The 19104-nt window shown below is 30.4% G+C and overlaps 1 protein-coding gene across 2 annotated transcripts in view; it reads right to left on the bottom strand.

The window, feature by feature from the left end:
• Positions 1–19104, bottom strand: part of hwt (SH2 domain-containing adapter heavyweight) — a 295091-nt gene that overhangs the window by 87912 nt on the left and 188075 nt on the right. For both annotated transcript variants that reach the window (XR_015070540.1, XM_085946001.1), the window contains exon 2: positions 1310–1405. The gene's annotated coding sequence lies outside the window, so the exon portion shown is untranslated. The remainder of the gene's footprint in view (positions 1–1309; positions 1406–19104) is intronic.

Genomic DNA, 19104 nt, shown 5'->3' with positions numbered 1-19104 from the left:
GCAAGCGGCGATTTTCTTTGACGCAGATGGCGCAATTGATACGTCAAAAAAATCATCATTAAATAATACCGAAATCTTAAAAAGATAATATGTAGGTACCTATTCCTTCCAAACGGAGTAATCAAAATCTGTAAAACTAACATCAAAGGGGCCCATAACATAGCCACTCAAACAAATACGTACTTATACATAAAGAAACATACCACTTATACGATTATGACAATGTATCTACAGTGTTATCCTAAAAAATAATTGTTTTTTTAGTGAAAGGATGTGATGTATGGTTTGTATTTTATTTTGTTATCATAGAGGGTCTCAAAATCAGTCAGTGCGTTGAGCCTCCCCATCCCAAAAGCTCCCACTGAGTATAGCGGCGATTTCAACTAATTGGCCAACATTTAAGACAATAATAATATGTACTTATTTGTTGTTTTTACCATTTAGTCCAGTCTTGTTAGGTCAAAACCGTCTTACCTGGAAATAATTCGACTAAAAGGGACACATTGCACATTATATAGTGCTGCTATTGGCCAGTAAAAACATACCAAAATCAACATTCGTACAGACTGTTTTACGGCCGCCATCTTGGAAAATGACGGATGATTTTTAATTTTTCAATTATATCTCATTAATGATTAAAATTATATGTTAAAAAATACACATTTTTAATATGAATATTTTTATTTTATCGTAAAATAGAAATACATATTATAAGAAACAGATTTTAAATTTATCTATGTGACTTATATTTAAAGAAACATTTTATTTTATTTTGTATATTGATTCGATAATATACTAAATATAATATTGCCCACGATGGCCGCGCGGCTAAAGCGACAGTATATAACGTCGTGGGTCCCAGATTCGAATCCTGTATCTGGCAAGTACACAATCATATTGTTTTTCAATTTGTGTAGGTATGAGTCAGAATATAGACCTAATAGGTTGAGCAAGTAGCTAACATCCATTTTTCGTAAAAACAAAATCTGTTAATATAAAACATCCACTCTGTGGAGGCCAATGACACTGGTGGAGGCCCATATGATCTTATTAGGATCGGATATGGTAAAATATAGTCTACCATTTTATCCACCGCCTAGCTCTGTGGTTTTACATATAAAGCCCTCAAGGTGCGATTCGACGCGCACCTTTTAGGATATTCCGGATACCGTTAAGGATCCAGAGCCCACGACGACACTTCGTGGTAGTATACCTTACCAATACTTCTCTAAAATAGACCTGCATTATTTTGTTCGTTTGGATGAACACTGTTTAGTGTAATAAGTGTATTGACATGTTTAGTTCTTACCTGGTCTTGTCTCGGTGTATCAGGAAGACATACGCGCCTCTGCCTATTTCCACTTCTTCCAACTTGGTCTACGGGTAAACTGTATTCCGGCCAACACTGAAACAATAAAAAAATCATATTATTTAATTGGTTTGTAGCAGATACAAAAGAGGCATGTACATTCTTAAAAATAAACAACAATTAAATGAGCTATATTACTATTAAAAAAAAAACTATAAGTTAGTATCGAAATAAAATTTCAAGCATTATTTTAGACTTCAGCGGTCAACATTAAAAACAGATACGCCGTTGATATATATTTTACTTACTTATATTCCGTCATGCCATATTGTTTGTGTATGCGTACATGTGATAAAATAATCGTACGTTAGATCAATTCGTAATTCGCATCCGAAGAAAATGCACGAATATAATAATTTCCAGAGTATGGACCTATTAGGTTGGGCAAGTGGCTAACGTCCATTTATCGTAAAAACAAAAATATGTTAATACAACATCCACTCTGTGAAGGCCCATATTATGATCTTTTTAGGATCGGACATGGTTAAAAAAATTGAACTAAGCGTATTTTACAACGTTTTTATTAGCTCGTATTCTTGTTTGCCCAGTACAAATCTCGCAATAGATTTTTAACTAACTTCCCGACTAGCTAGACATTTGAAACTTTTAGAATATACCAGAACACGATGCCGATTCATTCTTTTAATACTTTTAGCCATCTTTAAGGCGAAGTCTTCACTGAGCCTTTTTTAAAGAGGCACCTAGCGGAAAAATACGAAGCTTGCAATTTGAGACATTTTTTTGATAATTTAAAATGTCAACTGTGTTAATGAATAAATATGTATCTGAAAACATTAAAAAGAAAAATATTTTTTATTTTAAGTCAAAGATAAACTTACAATTGTAAAAAATGTAATAAAATGTGAATTTGTTGAATCGGACCGCACCCTATTATTACATATATTTTATGGTCATATGTATTATTAAAATTTAGTTTATTAAGTTTTCTAAGCATCACTTAAGAGATTTTTGACTTAATCATAGTTTTAATATTTTTTATATCTATTTTAAAAAACATCGATTTTTATAAAAAATATAAATGTGTATAACTTGAAATCCTTTTTATTTGTATCAAATCAAGCTTCAATATTAGGACCATACATAAATAAAATTAATGGCTCAATGAAGAAGAATTGAATTCATTTTCAGTTCTGTTTTGTATGGAAAGTTATTTCAGAAAAATCCGTAAAAAGTAAAAGATTATTATTGGTTGCTAAGGAGGTGATCCTAGCAACCAAATTATTAATATATACGTGCGTTACTATGGAAATCAAAATGAAATGTCAAAATGACATTTCAGTATTCTATATTTGTTTATTTTTTATTTACTTCATATCAAGTACAAGTTTGAGCATATTGAGCATAATAATTCAACAGAAAATTTAAAAACGTTGTATATAAAAAGTTCTTTATATACAACGTTCTCTAGTAATTATTTATCGTTACTTTCATACTTTTTCGAGTGCAGGCATAGTATTTTGTGTGTTTTTTAAATACTATAAAGTTTTCTATCAAGCAAATGAAAAATATTTGTTGCTATACTTTGGCAGTCGTATTTTTTGTAAATCAGCTATTCAATTTATAAATGAATCCAAAAATCAAATATATTAACATTATAACCAAAAAAATTACATAAAAAAATACGAATATTTTTTATATTTATGATCCTCAAATAACTTGGATTGTTATAAAGTCTGCTCGGTCAAAACAATTGGAGAGTGTCGGCGCTGGATCGGCCAGGATGGAGAACATTTTTGAAGGAGGCCAAGACCCACCAAGGATTGTAGTGCCATAAATGATGATGATGTTATAAAGTTTACATCCCAAAATAGCAGTCATTATAAATAACGCAAATATTGGAGAATTTGTCATGTAATTACCACTTCAAGTAATAATTTAGTATAAATATTATATTTTCGTAAAAAATGATTTATTTTTAAATTTCATGCATTTTCAGACTTGAATAGAAAATAATTAAAATACAAATCGGTGATTTTTAAAGTATAGATGTATGAAAATACGCGATAATTATTACTTTATAAATCCATTTGGCCGTAAATTCATTATTCTCCCCCGTGTTTCCACAAGAATTCCAAATAGAACTGGTAAATTTATAGACATTGGAGCCATTCATCCAGCTTTGGCCAGTGTTGGGGTTAAACGATTAACTTTATGAGATGTGGTTCCATAAATTTCAATAGATTTTACAAATAATAATAATTTTCACACTACTCTGTTTTGGCGGACGAAGCTCGGCCGAAACTTTGTGAAGTTTGGTGTATATAATGTTCAATGTTGTATATACTATTATAGTCGTGTCTCTGTCTATATAATAGTCAATGAATATGTCGATTGTGAGTAGACATGAAAGTTTTAACTGGGTTTGGCACATTTCATAAAATCAAATTTCGAACAAATTTCGTAAAAAGTTAACAGAGTACTTTACGGTAGATTTAGAGTTTTATTGATGGAATATTCCGTGTATGGCGTGAATATGTTGATAAGTCTAAAAACATAAATTATCAGTGCAGCTATTTGTAAGGTTAGTTTTATGTGGTAAATCAAAAATTTATTTAAATTAAATATTAGTTTGTTGAGAATTTACAAACGTTTTTCTAAAATTTAAAAACATCCAAAAACATAATATAATCTAATATACCATAGAAAACCAAACGTATAAATAGTTTCCCTGAGAATTGATGTTGTTAGACTTATCAACATATTCACGCCATACACGGAATTATTTGTATGTTTTTTTATAGAAATCCAGTTCGGGAGAAAAATACAAATAATTTTCACTGGAGAAGTGAAACTTCTTTCAAAGAGGCTAGTAAAATTAACCGCGATGGCTGAGCAGTAAGCAGTAATGTGTCGGCTTTTAAAGTCATGGGTCTCGGGTTGGAATCTCGGTTCTAGCAAATTTTGGCTTAAAGTGAGTATATGGAATATGGATAGCAAGTGGCTGACATCCATTTCTCGTAAAAACAAAAATCTGTTCAAATAACTCCGTTTAGGATCGTACATGTTCTAAATAATTTTTTAAACATTTTTATAGGTGTTGATTTTACATTTCTATAATATAATCTTAAATAAACAAATATCATCTGAATTATAATAAGATTATTGACAATCATATTATTTAAAATTATTACACTTAACTGTTCAACTTATTCTATCATTTCCAATCAAATCACCAAACATATTTGTAATTTTGAACAATCACAAACACCCAGGCTTTGAGAAAATCACATAAATATTGTGTCCTGACCGGGAATCGAGCCCAGAACTCTCGGGTAGAAGGCAAGCGCTTTACACACTGCACCACGAGAGCCGCCTACATTAAATATTACATGATATTCATGTAGGTACACAAGCTTAATAAGTTCTTGTGGGTTAGAAGTCTTTTTATAGAGTTTTCTTGACTAAAAAAATTAAAAACCTGATAATTGTAAAGTAGCATTTCCGTTAGATTGACAATACTGAGAGATTCAATTTCACTTGGTTGCCAATCGAAAGGTTAGTGGTTCGATTAATTGGTGTCCGAAAAACCATACTGAAATTCAAATAAATTCCGGATTATTGCAAGAAAATGTCATTATTTTACTACATATTGTATCATACAGATGATACCAGGGTAGCATTACAACTATTAGATCAACATATAAATGTTTCGGAGTTCGATTTTTGAATTTTGCTCAATACAGTATAAAATCACTGAATGCTATTTATTCACATATACTCAATGACCATATACTTATCTATATTATACAATGTAAAAATAATATGTAACTTTGTAATTAATTTATGATATTGAAAATCAATGATAAAATAATTGAATGTACATAATTTTTGAAAAAACTTAAAATATACGAGAAAATATATTATAACTATTAGAAAAATCTTTTTGAGAAAAGTAAGACACCGCGCAGGAATCGAACCTGCATCTCTCGGGTTTTGCGCCCACGCACATAGACCACTATGTTAAAAGAACCATACTTAATTATGACAAATTTTAACTAATGGCTCTTATAATAGTCTCTGAAGCGTTTTATAAATTGAGTTACTATTGGCTGTCGGTTTTTGTATTTTAAATCAAAGTAGGTATTAGGTACTTTAATTACTAACCGAAGTCATTGATCACTCCAAGATGTTTTAGTGTTCTAGCTTCTTTGAACTTGGAAATAATTTTTAATTAACTGCTTTTTTTATTCAACGAATAATTCGCAAGATTTAAGAATGTAACATTCTAGTTATTGAATATTAATTTAATATTAATTTTTCAAAAAGATTTTTTTCTATTGGTTTTAATAAATATTTTGTGTTGATGTTTTCAAAAATGATGAAGTATATTCAATAATTAGGATGTTACATTCTTAAATCTTGTAAATTATTCGTTGAATAAAAAAAGTAATTAATTATTTGACAAATCTTTAGTTAAAACTCCAGCGATATTTTTTATATCTTGAGGAAGCCAAGCTGAAAATCCGTAAAATCCCCGCATTATCACGAGAGAAATCTCATTCTTTCACCACTGAATTCATAACCGAATACCGGGGACGCATCAATGTGGAGGAGGTAAATATTTTCATACTAAGCCCGGCGATGTAAGCGCGCCGCGGGCGGTAGAGGGATCCGTAAGGCGGCCGAGTTCCATTGTGAGGAATACTTGGACCGCGTTGCCTTGCTCAAATATTGCCATTCAAAAAACCCAGAATAATACCGCAATTTATTTTGGGATTCCGTCCTCGAACGGAATCGTAATATTATTGAAATTTTCAAGGTTTATTTCTGTATGAAAATAATAATAAGTATAAGATGCTGAAGAAAATTTTCTCTACTAGGCAGAGCCTAAATAATAAATATTAAAGATGAAAAACAACTCATTGACTAACGTTTAAACGAGTAGAAATCTACATTCATCTTTGATCATCTTTGACAGCAAATTATTAAATATATTCATCAGTGCAGTATCACTACTCACTAGATCAATATTTGCGCATTTTTAATGTTAAAACTTATATTGTTGTTTTTATTTAATAAAACGCAATTTTTATGTAGTACTTATTCCACTTTTAATCAAGAGATTAGGACCGGTTTCGTCCGCCTCAGAGGGACATTTTCAACTAATTACTAACTAAGTGGAATAAGTACTACATAAAAATTGCGTTTTATTAAATAAAAACAACAATACAATGCAGTTCCACAATGAATTGACAGTTAACAAAATAAAAGAAGTTAAAACTTATATTCTAATAGATTTAAGATTTGTACTATTCCATTTGAGTAATTTTTTGCGACACGGGTTTCGCCTTTCGGCATCTTCAGGCACTGTGTACACTTCCCAAAAGGCAAACACACAATGACAACGAACACTATTCTGCCCTTCTAAGGAAGAAGGCAGTAACTGAATCTCACACACCTTCGAGATAAATGACATAATGTGTTTTTTCATACTGTGAATTAATAAAAAACGGTGATAATTTTTATTAGTAGGATGTTAAAATACAAATAAAGTAATAATAAACAAGCAGTAACTGCAATAAATAGGTGCAATTACTGGCTTTTTGCTAAAAAAATTGTATTATTTTAGAAAATGTCCATTTTTTCACTAAGGTATTTTAGTGATAATACTGATTTTAAAGTGAACAGAATACATAGCTTTCAAAATTACCTAACGGATGGCATTCATTACTCAATTTCACAATTTTTGCGAGTTACAGCCTTCTTCCTTGGAAGGGCAGTATTAACTCTAACTTATATAACAAAATAATTTAATAAAGTAGGTAAAAACTTAAGTAATTCAACAAAAGCGACGTTTACTGATGATGTTCGTAAGTTCTTTAAAATGTCTATAATATAGGATTATATAATCCACTTGTTATTACCAATTCATTAAGTTACTGAATCCGAGTAATTTTAACTTGAAATGTCATTATATTATGATTATATGTGAATTACTTCGTCAATTTTACTAATTATTATCTATCAAGATTAATTATTGCTTCTCAATTTGGAAAATAATCGTAATTATACATGTCTATCACCCACGGTGGCCGCGCAGCTTAAGCGTTGGACTACGCTGTGGGTCCCAGGTTCGAATCCTGGGTCTGGCAAGTACACATATTGTTTTTCAATTTGTGTGTGAGTCAGGGTATGGACCCAATAGGTTGAGCAAGTGGCTGACATCCATTTCTCGTAAAAAACAAAATGTGTTAATACAAACCTCTACTCTGTGGAGGCCCATATGTTCCTATTAGGATCGGACATGGTCGGAAATAGAAATAGAAAAAATACATGTATTATGAAAGTTTACAGATTAAGTAGACCGTCTTGTTTTATGTCTGCTACTTTGCCGTTATACATCAGCCGGATTCACTATACCGGTGAAATTGTTGTACCATACGTAAAAAAAATCAGATTGAATATACTCATATTGTAATCATTGATTACAATATGATTAGGGAGCGGATTTATATGCAACAAAAGACATGATTATATGCATGCACATATGCACTTAAAATCATTAAAATATGCACTAAAACCAAAGAAATATGCAGTTAAAAATTGTAAATAGGTACCCACTTCACCCAATATTACTGATAAAAAATCGAATAACAAATTAATAATCTCAATCAATAGGTATAATACATTAACAAAAAACACAAATAATCAATTTTATACAAGTTAATCAATTACAATTTTCAAAATAGTTTGTTTACAAGTACAAATAATTAAATAAGAAATCCAATGTACCTAAACTATACACAACTTTAAAAAACAAAAACGACACACTTAACTAGGTTGGTACTACTAAATACTAAATATTATTGACTGTTTTTTTTTCTCCGAAAAAAAGTTACAATATTGTGCTCTGGCATTAAAATTTTCCGCATATCTGTCAGTATTTTGTTATATGCGGAAAACGACCTCTCAACGTCCACAGAGGTGATTGCGCAAAATTTAAATAAAGGTGCCCGAGTTTTTCTGATAAATCCACAGCTCGGGGATGCCATTAAAAAATGCAAGTGCATCTAAACTATCTACCTACCTAATTTAGTAATATTTCGATAAAATAATTTAAAAAAATAAAATTATAAATGCAAAAGCCTTAAAATATGCATTTATTTATGAAATATGCTCTAACGTCTCAAATATGCATTTATATGCGCAATAAAATTTTATTTTTGGATTCTGCGTCTTTCAAAACGGATTTCTGTACAACTCTCATAGCTGTGCATACACCCTAACAAAACATGCACTAGCATATAAATCCGGACCCTAGTAATCAAAAACAAGGGAATGGCTTCATAGAAGATAACATATGACTAATGACCACTAACTTGCACATTAAAAACTCAATGATAATACATAATGAAATTGGGTCCACGTTATTGATATTTTGTTGTTTATTTCAATCACGATTAGGTACATGGAGCTTCTGCAATGGCCTATTTTTAATTAAAATCTACAATTCACTTTACTTAAGTGAACACTTTTATATATATACCAATATAAAATACTAAATACAGTTTCTTTACGGTTGCGAAACTAAAAAGATACACAGAGGTTTCTAATTCTCTGAGCAAATCGTGGGGACTTTTCTGATAACGATCGACCGGCAAAATAAATACCCGGACGTCATTAATTAACCCGACGCGAGACAATGGATCCGGCTAACAGAAGTTACGATTGGCATTTTCCACTATTCTCTGTCTCCCACACAGCTTTGGATTAAAAGCAATGTTGGTACGTTAAACACCTTTCTTGTATTATGGTACCCTAATCAAAAGAGATCACATGTCAAAGGACGTAGTAATATCAATTCGCTGATTAGTTTTGAGTATTAGATGAAAATTATATACATAAATCGATTAAAAAAATGATACAATGCCTAGACAAAAAGTATTATATAAAAATATTTTAATTGTTGTTACTTTGACACTGTAAGGGTGAAAATGTCTTGTATCCACACAAAATGACCATTTGATTAGACAAGAATGATTATGTAAATTGTATTAAGTCAACAAACTGGATTATTAATTGATAGATATTTTAATTTTCCAACCATTATGGAAGTCGCCTATCAAAATAGCTATAGACAGCGTATTATTTTTCATACTAACTCAATTAATGATATACTTTCGTACTTTAATAACTCTCCATTTTCCAATTTAAGCATATTATAATATAGTTATTACATTTGAAATGTTTATGGTGTTAATGTAAATGAAGAATAATAAATCGCTTCCTGATTTCCAGGTTGTTCTATTTCACATTTTTAAGAAAAATGACTTTTTAATGCCATTTTGTTCTATTTCCAGAACTCTGTTTAACCCATTAGTCAGAATATAAAAATTATGAACGCATTTGTCGATAATCTCGAAAATAAGTTATTCTTTTATATGCAGAACACAGTTTTTAATATATATAGGTTGTGCAATTATTTCAATGTGAACTATCAAATTGCTCTCCTGAGAATTTTACAGAAATGACATAGAACAACCTGGGAATCAGACAGCGAAATGTCGTTATTTTTTTTACACAATGAATATCTTCAGACGTAGTTTAACTATCTCAGCTTAGGTTTCCAAAACCACCTTTCCAAAACTGGCTTACGGGCCCTTTTAATTAATTTTGTAATTAACGTGTTAATTTGCATTTGAAAAGTAATTAGCAAAAACACAATTTTGTGCGGCCCGTAAGCTATGGGTTAAGTCACCTTACCAGGAGCAGGTTGTATTTTTCTTCAATGTTTTAAAAACGATTCATTAAATGCTGCCAGCGCAGAAAATTTAATATTTTTACCTATTGACTATTTTTTCCCTTATGTATGGAATAAAAATGTATTTAGATACCTTCTGGCACCATCTATAAATTGTGATAGAAATATTATTAGTTTGATTAAAATTATAACGTTAGTAGTCTTTCCTAAGCGAAATTTAAAATACTTAAGGGGGGACATGCTCGTCGAAGGTCAAAATTGAGTTTTTATTGTATTTTCAAACCATGATCCTGGACACTCCTTAAACGTTATAGATAATCTACTTATATAATTTTGAAGCCTTATTATCCTTTATAGTTATTTTAAACATTTGATGACTGCATAAAGTATTTTTGTTACATAAAATAGTATTCTTTTAAACCTCTCGCTCTAATGTTTTAGAATATAGTCATATTTCGGTACATAACTGTGCAGTGGTGTTAAGATTTTTTACATTTATTAATTTTTAAACGCATTTATAAAACCATTAGTATAATTTATGACGAGATAATTTTTGTAAAATATTCACGATAAAAAATTATATTGATAATCTCTGTGATCCCAAATTTGACAAGAATTAGGCATTTTATTATTCAAAAAATCGGCAAGATTAACACATTTGAAGATGATTTTAAAGATACTTATTATAAGCTATGTCTTTGACCATTCAAGTGTGATAAACATCTTATGAATAATGGTTGCTTTATAATAATTATTGACCTAAGAATAAGGTAGTGTTTTTTTGAAATACGCCATTTCTTTTGGCATTCCCCAGTAGTTAAGCTACAAGATACGGCCGTAGCCATAAATTGACAAACTATAATTAAAATAGGGAGTAAAATTATGTTAACGCGCGTGTTTGAACATGTTCCTAACCGATTTTTTTTTATTTTTTTTTAAACGGTACATGTTCAAACACGCGCGTCAATATCATTTTACTCCCTACTTCAATTATAGTTTGTCAATTTATGGCTACGGCCGTATGTTGTAGCTTAACCACTGGGGAATGCCAAAAGAAATGGCGTATTTCAAAAAAACACTACCTTATTCTTAGGTCAATAATTATTATAAAGCAATCATTATTCATAAAATCTTTATCACACTTGAATGGTCAAAGACATAGCTTATAATAAGTATCTTTAGAATCATCTTCAAATGTGTTAATCTTGCCGATTTTTTGAATAATAAAATGCCTAATTCTTGTCAAATTTGGGATCACAAAGATTATCAATATAATTTTTTATCGTGAATATTTTACAAAAATTATCTCATAATAAATTATACTAATAGTTTTATAAATGCGTTTAAAAATTAATAAATGTAAAAAATCTTAACACCACTGCACAGTTATGTACCGAAATGTGACTATATTCAAAAATATTAGAGCGAGAGGTTTAAAAGAATACTATTTTATGTAACAAAAATACTTTATGCAGTCATCAAATGTTTAAAATAAATATGAGGGATGATAAGGCTTCAAAATTATATAAATAGATTATCTACAACGTTTAAGGAGTGTCCAGGATCATGTTTTTAAAATACAATAAAAACTCAATTTTGACATACGACTAGCACGTGGGCCGTTAAGATAGCGTAATTATTAGCAATAATGTACCTATATATATATATATATATATATATATATATATATATATATATATATATATACCATAGACGGATCCGTATCTTGAATGATAAGAGAACTCAGCAAAAGAGTGAATATTTGAGTTGAAATTCCACATGGTCTAAAGGATTATTTATAATACGTATGTTTCTGAGGTTTTTCAAAACAAGAATTCACTTTATACAATAATGATTCAACAATTTTTTTTTTGAAATATGTGACCCTTTGAATTTTTAAACTATTTTCTTTTAATAAAGAAGCATTCACTATTACTCTGAGGTCAATGAATATCTACTAACTCACATTATTTGATCCTTCATATAATAATACAATAGCCTATAAATTTCACAAAGGTCAAACTATTACATTTAAAATATTCCCGAATGCTGCCTTCCTATAAACGTCGATTCATCCCTTGACCACACCACCCAGTAAAACGATTAACAACTTAGCTATCAATAACGCTAGCCACCCTTTCTGGTCCTCCGATGGCATTCCTGGAGGTCATCTGCTGCCAGACTGTGGGCAATTATTCGCCGGACAACCGCACGGTGGACAGACGCTGGTAGTCTGGGTACTTGAGTAGGAAACCAACGTACATACTATAGCTTTACATATTGGTTAGTTTAAACTTCCTCGAAATACCTGTAGATATATAATTGTATGTGAGATGAAAGGGAGTGTCTATAGGGAAGTATTTTGAAAATAATGTTTACAATAATCAGACGCTGAAGATTAAATGATTACAAGTGACATTAATTAAAAAATATATTTACGATTAGTATTCACATTATAAAATACCTATTTATTTATATTATATGAAACTGGATTCAAACATGAAAAGTATTTGTAAGCATTTTAGTCTTTATATTTGATTAAAATCCATTGAATTACGTGTGTAAAATGTGTTTTTGATTTTTTTTGGCCTGATTTGACCTTCTGAAAATACTACTGTCGTATTCTACATGTGGTATTCTTTTTTGATATAGGATGTGTATTGCAGATGGGATACGGTAGTAGTTGTTCATGATGATAGAGGAGGCGACATTTTATTTACTGTTTCCAATAACTACAATGGTACAATCTATCCAATATAATAAATATAACGTTAGTTCGGTGCGATGTGTCTTTGACGGAAACTTGTAATCGAGTGAGATGTCCAATCGGTTCTGATCCGCTATTTATACATAATATTTACACTATGAATTAATATTTTGAAATTATGACGAAATATTATTAATTCGTAATGTTATGCAATTGCAGATCCGCTATCTCATAACATTACGAAATAATATTATATATAGGTACTCTGACTGATTGTACGTGAAAAATGAATGTTTAATAAATAATATTATAATTATTAAGATCTGGGAATCCGATGACAGCCACAATACAAACATTAATAAACACTAACAAATCCAACTGGCAATGACCAGCTGTCTTTGCTAGATATTAGATTAAGATTGGTGTCCTAACCACATAGTGGTGGACTTTAATATACTAATGAAATAAATCTAATAATAATGATACATTTTCACTAGGCTTGGGGTGCTTGATTACTCACCGTAATAGGTATTAAAGATGGCAGCATATTTTTATTTAGTGTTGACTTTTGCTCTATAGTTTGACATTATTTTCCTTCTGATATGTCACTTTCGCGAAGATAGTTTTATTTTTCGCTTTTTTTATTGTTGTGGTAAAAAATTTTCATTTTGTTTTTCGACTGAACGATACGCTAATGGATTGGTCAAATGGCTAAAAACTGTTTCTTGTATACAGTTTTTAAAATATAATTATGTGGGGAAGCGGGATCATAAGGTTGCTATTAGAGCGAAAATTTTGATTTAAAAAAAACAGCAATCGCCCTAGTGAATAAATCTAAAAAGGGAAATGAAAATGCTATCGGGACAATATCATTGTTATTAAATAGAATTTTATATTACATAATGATTAATTCAGTTTTAAGCAATCTTGACATTAAATACGGTTCATGCCCCAGGATTATCTTAAAGATGCTTAGTTGGCAAGCATATGATACTACTCGTATATATTCTCATCTATCACTTTTTAATGAATGTGAATAAAAAGTAAGCAAAAAGTAACATTGCCAAAAGGAAGAATAACCATCTGTTTTATATGGAAGTATGTAATACAAATAATATGACAAAAACACGTAATGTGTATATAATGTTATTTCCTATATTAAACGTGACATTATTTTATTGATAGTAGTATTAAAATTATCTATTGTTATTAGTAATGAATATAATATTATAATGTAGTAGGTATATTGATATTAAAAAAAATGTTTTAATTGATTATTTATACTAATATACATTACTTGCAACATTTGTCGATATTTTCTCCGATTTCCGCAAATTCTAAATTTAAAAGTAAACTGACACAAGAAAATAATAAAAGAATTCTTTATAATCAAATCGCAAAAGAAAACAAATGACAATAATTGTCATGTTAGTTTACCAGATACAATAAGTACAATTGACGTATTTTCAGATTATATTTTTGTAGTAATTAGTGAGGAAATATGCATTTATTTCTTGTTTAAACTCATACGTACAAATAATAATTGTGATATATCAAGTTTATAGAAAGTAATAAACTACATTAAAATTAATTTGTGGCACGGTGGATGGAAATATATGAAAACGTATGGTGTTGTTGAAATATATATATATTTATATATATATATAATGTTTAATGATTATGTAATTTTTTAAAAAGATTGTGCTCGATTCAAATTGAAGTAATTTCGGGACTGAAAAATCGAAGCGAAATTAAACTGTGATTATATTGAGATGCACGTCGCGTACTATCACGTGACGTCACAGTAAGCTGACGTTACGGGGGAAAAGTGTGTAATGTCGTTTGTCTTGGTGTTTAAAATGTTATCAGACTGATGCTCTCATCCCGTAGCACATTTTGAACGTTTAAACCAAGTTTGTCAGTTAGCAAAATTTACAGAAGTCACCAGAACAACAATAAGGTCACCTCACGTTGAACTGCACTGCATCGATACCTGCATGACTCAATGAAAGTTTTTTTCTACATCCCTACACATTTTCGACTCATGTGAAAATTGCGTGTTTTTTGTTTTTAGCGATTAGCATTTGTATTTGTAGTTTCTAGAAGATTTTTTTTTATTATCTATGATCTGCAGGTTGGATTATATTCAAAATAATATTATATATTGATGTAGTATCGTAGTAATAAAGCAATTTTAACGTACGCACACGTAGAAACTGAAATTGGCATGGCTAATGAATAATAATTCAAAATACTAATACATTAAGCCGTGTCCACATTGGCAACAATTTGCTGGCAACATCATTAAATTTCGATTAAAACAATTGTTGGTCAAACAAATTTTGATAATTATCATGAAATTTAATTAGGTTACCACCAAATTGTTGCCAGTTGGACACGGCATTAGAGTTGGCACTATCCATCATTGAATTTACAAAGACGGTGATCGTTCAAAATATTCTGCAAAATGACGAAACCTTTGACTAAATTTGTCGCTGTGACAGTACGCGACGTGAAGTAACTCAATATAATCACAACTGGCGTTCAAATCAGGTATCAGTGTGTTACCCAATAGATCTTATCGTATTAATAGTATTATATGAATATCTGTAAATACCACACAATGACACCTTATTGACAATGACAACATATTGTTTTTCAATTTGTGTGTGTCAGGGTATGGACCTAATAGGTTGCGCAAGTGGCTGACATCCATTTCTCGTAAAAAACAAAAATCTGTCAATACAAACCTCCACTCTGTGGAGGCCCATATGATCCTATCAGGATCGGACATGGTCGGAAAAAAAATCTGTAAATACTATTTATTGAAATATTAATAATGGATTGTTTAAACATGTCTCATTTACAGAAATTTCTTAAAATCCCGCATACTGCAAAATATAATATCATTTCTACATCAACTATAATATTTAATTAGCTGGGTTAATAAGTTGATATTATATTGTTTTATGTTTAATTTATAGCAACCCTAGCCGGCAGTATCCAAATAATAATAATAATATGTGAATCCTGTTAGAGAAGAGGGGTAAATTCACATTCCATAGAGCCTGTCTGATGCAATACCAGATACCACGAAATTCAGGATATTTAAGATAATATGTGAACAAAACACTTCACGGAAACATAACTGAAAATAATTATATTATATAACTATCAAAACTGACGCATACAAAATATAATAACTATTATTGATTTAAATTTAAACATACCATTGTATTTATTACATATAAATTCCAATGTAATATTACGATACGTATTTAAAAAATATATCTTTTTCATTTTTAAAATGAAAATAACTTTTTAAATAGCGCGTAAAATAACACAGTATTGTGGATATTTATTTATGTACGAATACAATTAATATTTATTGCCTTCATTGTAAAATGTTTTTGATTGGCATTGGTATGGCAGATTCAATTAATATTTTATTTATTCATATTTTTTTATGGTATTAATAAATTCATGTGAGATACCTATTTAGAAGATTGAAAAAATAGATACATATCATCATCATCGGCCTGAATCTATCCACTGCTGGATGAAGGCCTTTCCAAGCTGATTCCACTTCTCTCGGTCCTGTCCGTTGCGTTGCCACGTACTTCCGCAGAACTTATTCATTTTATCGAACCAGCGGCCTCTACGTCTACCTTGCGGACGTTTTATACCTCTTAGGTACCACTGGATGAATGTCCAACGATTATCCTTTCTTTGAGATATGTGTCCAGTCTATTTCTATTTGAGGTTTTTAGCGAACTCTAACACATCGTAAACCCTTGTCTGTTTCATATTCCTGTTTTTTTCTTTTCGCGTTGTACCCAGCATACACCTCTCCATACCACGTTGTGCTACTCTAAGTTTTTGGATCTCTCTTTTACTTACGGTGAGACTTGTAGTTTTGGGTGGCCTCCAGGGAAGGTGAATCAGACGAAAAGCGTCTGCGCGCTGGAGCGACCAAGTGAAAGAGCTGACTGGGGCACCATTCATTCTGCCCTGAGAGAAGCGGAAGATCGAGAAGGATGGAAAGTCTTGGGCACTCATAGGATGGCAAAATTAAAAAGTGGTCACGATCCTCAACCATGAGTGTACGACCAAGAAGAAGATATATATATAATACGATTTTACGATATACAATATGGCTTAAACTCTTCATATAGGTAATTTCATCATGTATTTTTTCACGACTGTTCCACAGTTGCTATATTTTAATTATCTCTGTCAAATAAACACATCTTTTCTATGACACACTTGTATGTAAAGGTTATTATATAAACAGTTTTTGTAGACATGATAAACGAGTTCTTATCTTTGTAATATATTATAATAAAGGGATATCACGTTCTCTTGTTATAAACTACTATCAGGCAGCCCGTTCCAAGCATATGGCGCCCTGTTCCTCATACCATCATACGGGCACTTTGTCATAATATTGTGCTGACCATTGATATTGAATCTTTTAAAGCAACCTTCAAATAACTTAGGTAACTTACTTATCTTTTATATTTTTTAAATTATTTTCTTTAAGAATATTCTTTTCACTTTCTTGAAAATCGAAGATGATTTATCTCTTAAACAATTTCGCCATGACTAAAATAAGCTAATACATTATATCAAATTCAAATTTAGTAAAAAATGAGACATTTTTCGATCACAATGCACACACACTAATGGCAAATTCATAATTAGCATCTATATATCAAATTAATGTGTTAAAAATCGCGATAACAAATATAATATATGTACTCTAATGGATTTAAGTTTTGTACTATTCCATTTGAGTCGTTTTTTTTTTGCAACCAGGGTTTCGCCTTTCGGCATCTTCAGGCACTATGTATACTCACCAAAAGGCAAATACACACTGAAAATGAATAAGTTAACTCTAACTTATATAACAAATTAAAGTTTTTACCTATTTTTTTATATTAATTTGTTATATAGTTAACTGTATTCGCCTTTTGATGAGTGCACATAGTGCCTGAAGATGCCGAAAGGCGAAACCCGGGTTGCAAAAAAACTACTCAAATGGAATAGTATAAAACTTAAATCTATTAGAATGTAAATTTAAATTCAAATCAAGTACCTTCGGTCGATAGTATTAATACTATTAATATTACAATATACGTATACTTCCAACCAAGCATATTGTTTACATAATATAATTATTCTATTTTAATGACTAACTAACTACCATGGATCATAATGTTATAATATGTATTTGTGTTTTATATAATGTATTGTCATTCATCAGTCACATATCTTATAACCTATTGTTCATGTAGTTTTCAATACTGTATATGTAAAGTTTAGGTAATTATGACTAATGATAAATTTCATACGGTTGTTGGAAGTATTAAAAGTGTTATAAATAGTATGTTAATGTATGATATTACCAAATATCTACTTAGCAACAACATTCCTACGACCTTTTAATGTATTAATTTGATATATAAACGACAATTAACTGCATTAGGTGTCAGTTATGCATTTTCCATCCATGAATGTGCGTAGAAGCTGAAATTTTGAAACAAACACAAAATCCGGATCGCAAAAATGACTCTATAAAATCAATTACAATATCTATTAACATTCTATCAGACGATAATATTATTTTTCGATGCACATCTACAATTATTTTTACTATTTAATATTTATAATTCATGTAACTTTTCCAAGTATATGTCTAAAAATCATGACCGTTTTCAGAAACTGACGTCGGAGTATACCCTGGAAATATTCCGTCCCACCGGTTGTCACCGATTGAAAATAAACGTCACTGCATAATTGAACAGTTTAAATTTGGTGTAACTGTTAATTTGAATCCAGTGTACCTAGCGTATAGATTCGAATATTAACTACATGTTTTGTATCATAAGTGCAATTTAAATAACAGATTCGAAAACGCATTGGACCTACATGGGTTCCGACATGTGTATCCTTTTTTCCCCTAGTATCTTAGTTTTATCAAATTTAACTTTTTTTAAATTGTGCACCGAGCTCACTCCTCGAGTGGATGAATCCCCAGGCTATTAGTGAAGAATAAATGCTGCCTTTTACGCAAATTTGTGTTTTTACTCTACCTGTCCCCGTAATCCCCACTTAGATTCATATCACCGGGTCGTTTCCTTATGGTTCAAAAACATGAAATAAATTCTCATAATCCTCCTTCTTGCTCAAATTCCATGAAAAATGAGGGAAGGTAAGTTATAAAATTTAAGGTAACACAATGAAAATGTATATACTTATTTGTTATTTAACGAAAGATTTGAGAATCTAAAAATTTTTATTGAA

Source organism: Rhyacophila brunnea, unplaced genomic scaffold (assembly GCF_057557595.1).
Source record: "Rhyacophila brunnea isolate RB1 unplaced genomic scaffold, BYU_Rbru_1.0 scaffold_19, whole genome shotgun sequence".
In the NCBI taxonomy this organism is placed as follows: domain Eukaryota; kingdom Metazoa; phylum Arthropoda; class Insecta; order Trichoptera; family Rhyacophilidae; genus Rhyacophila; species Rhyacophila brunnea.
Note: the sequence above shows the minus strand (reverse complement) of the source record. Positions and strands in the feature narration are given on the sequence as shown.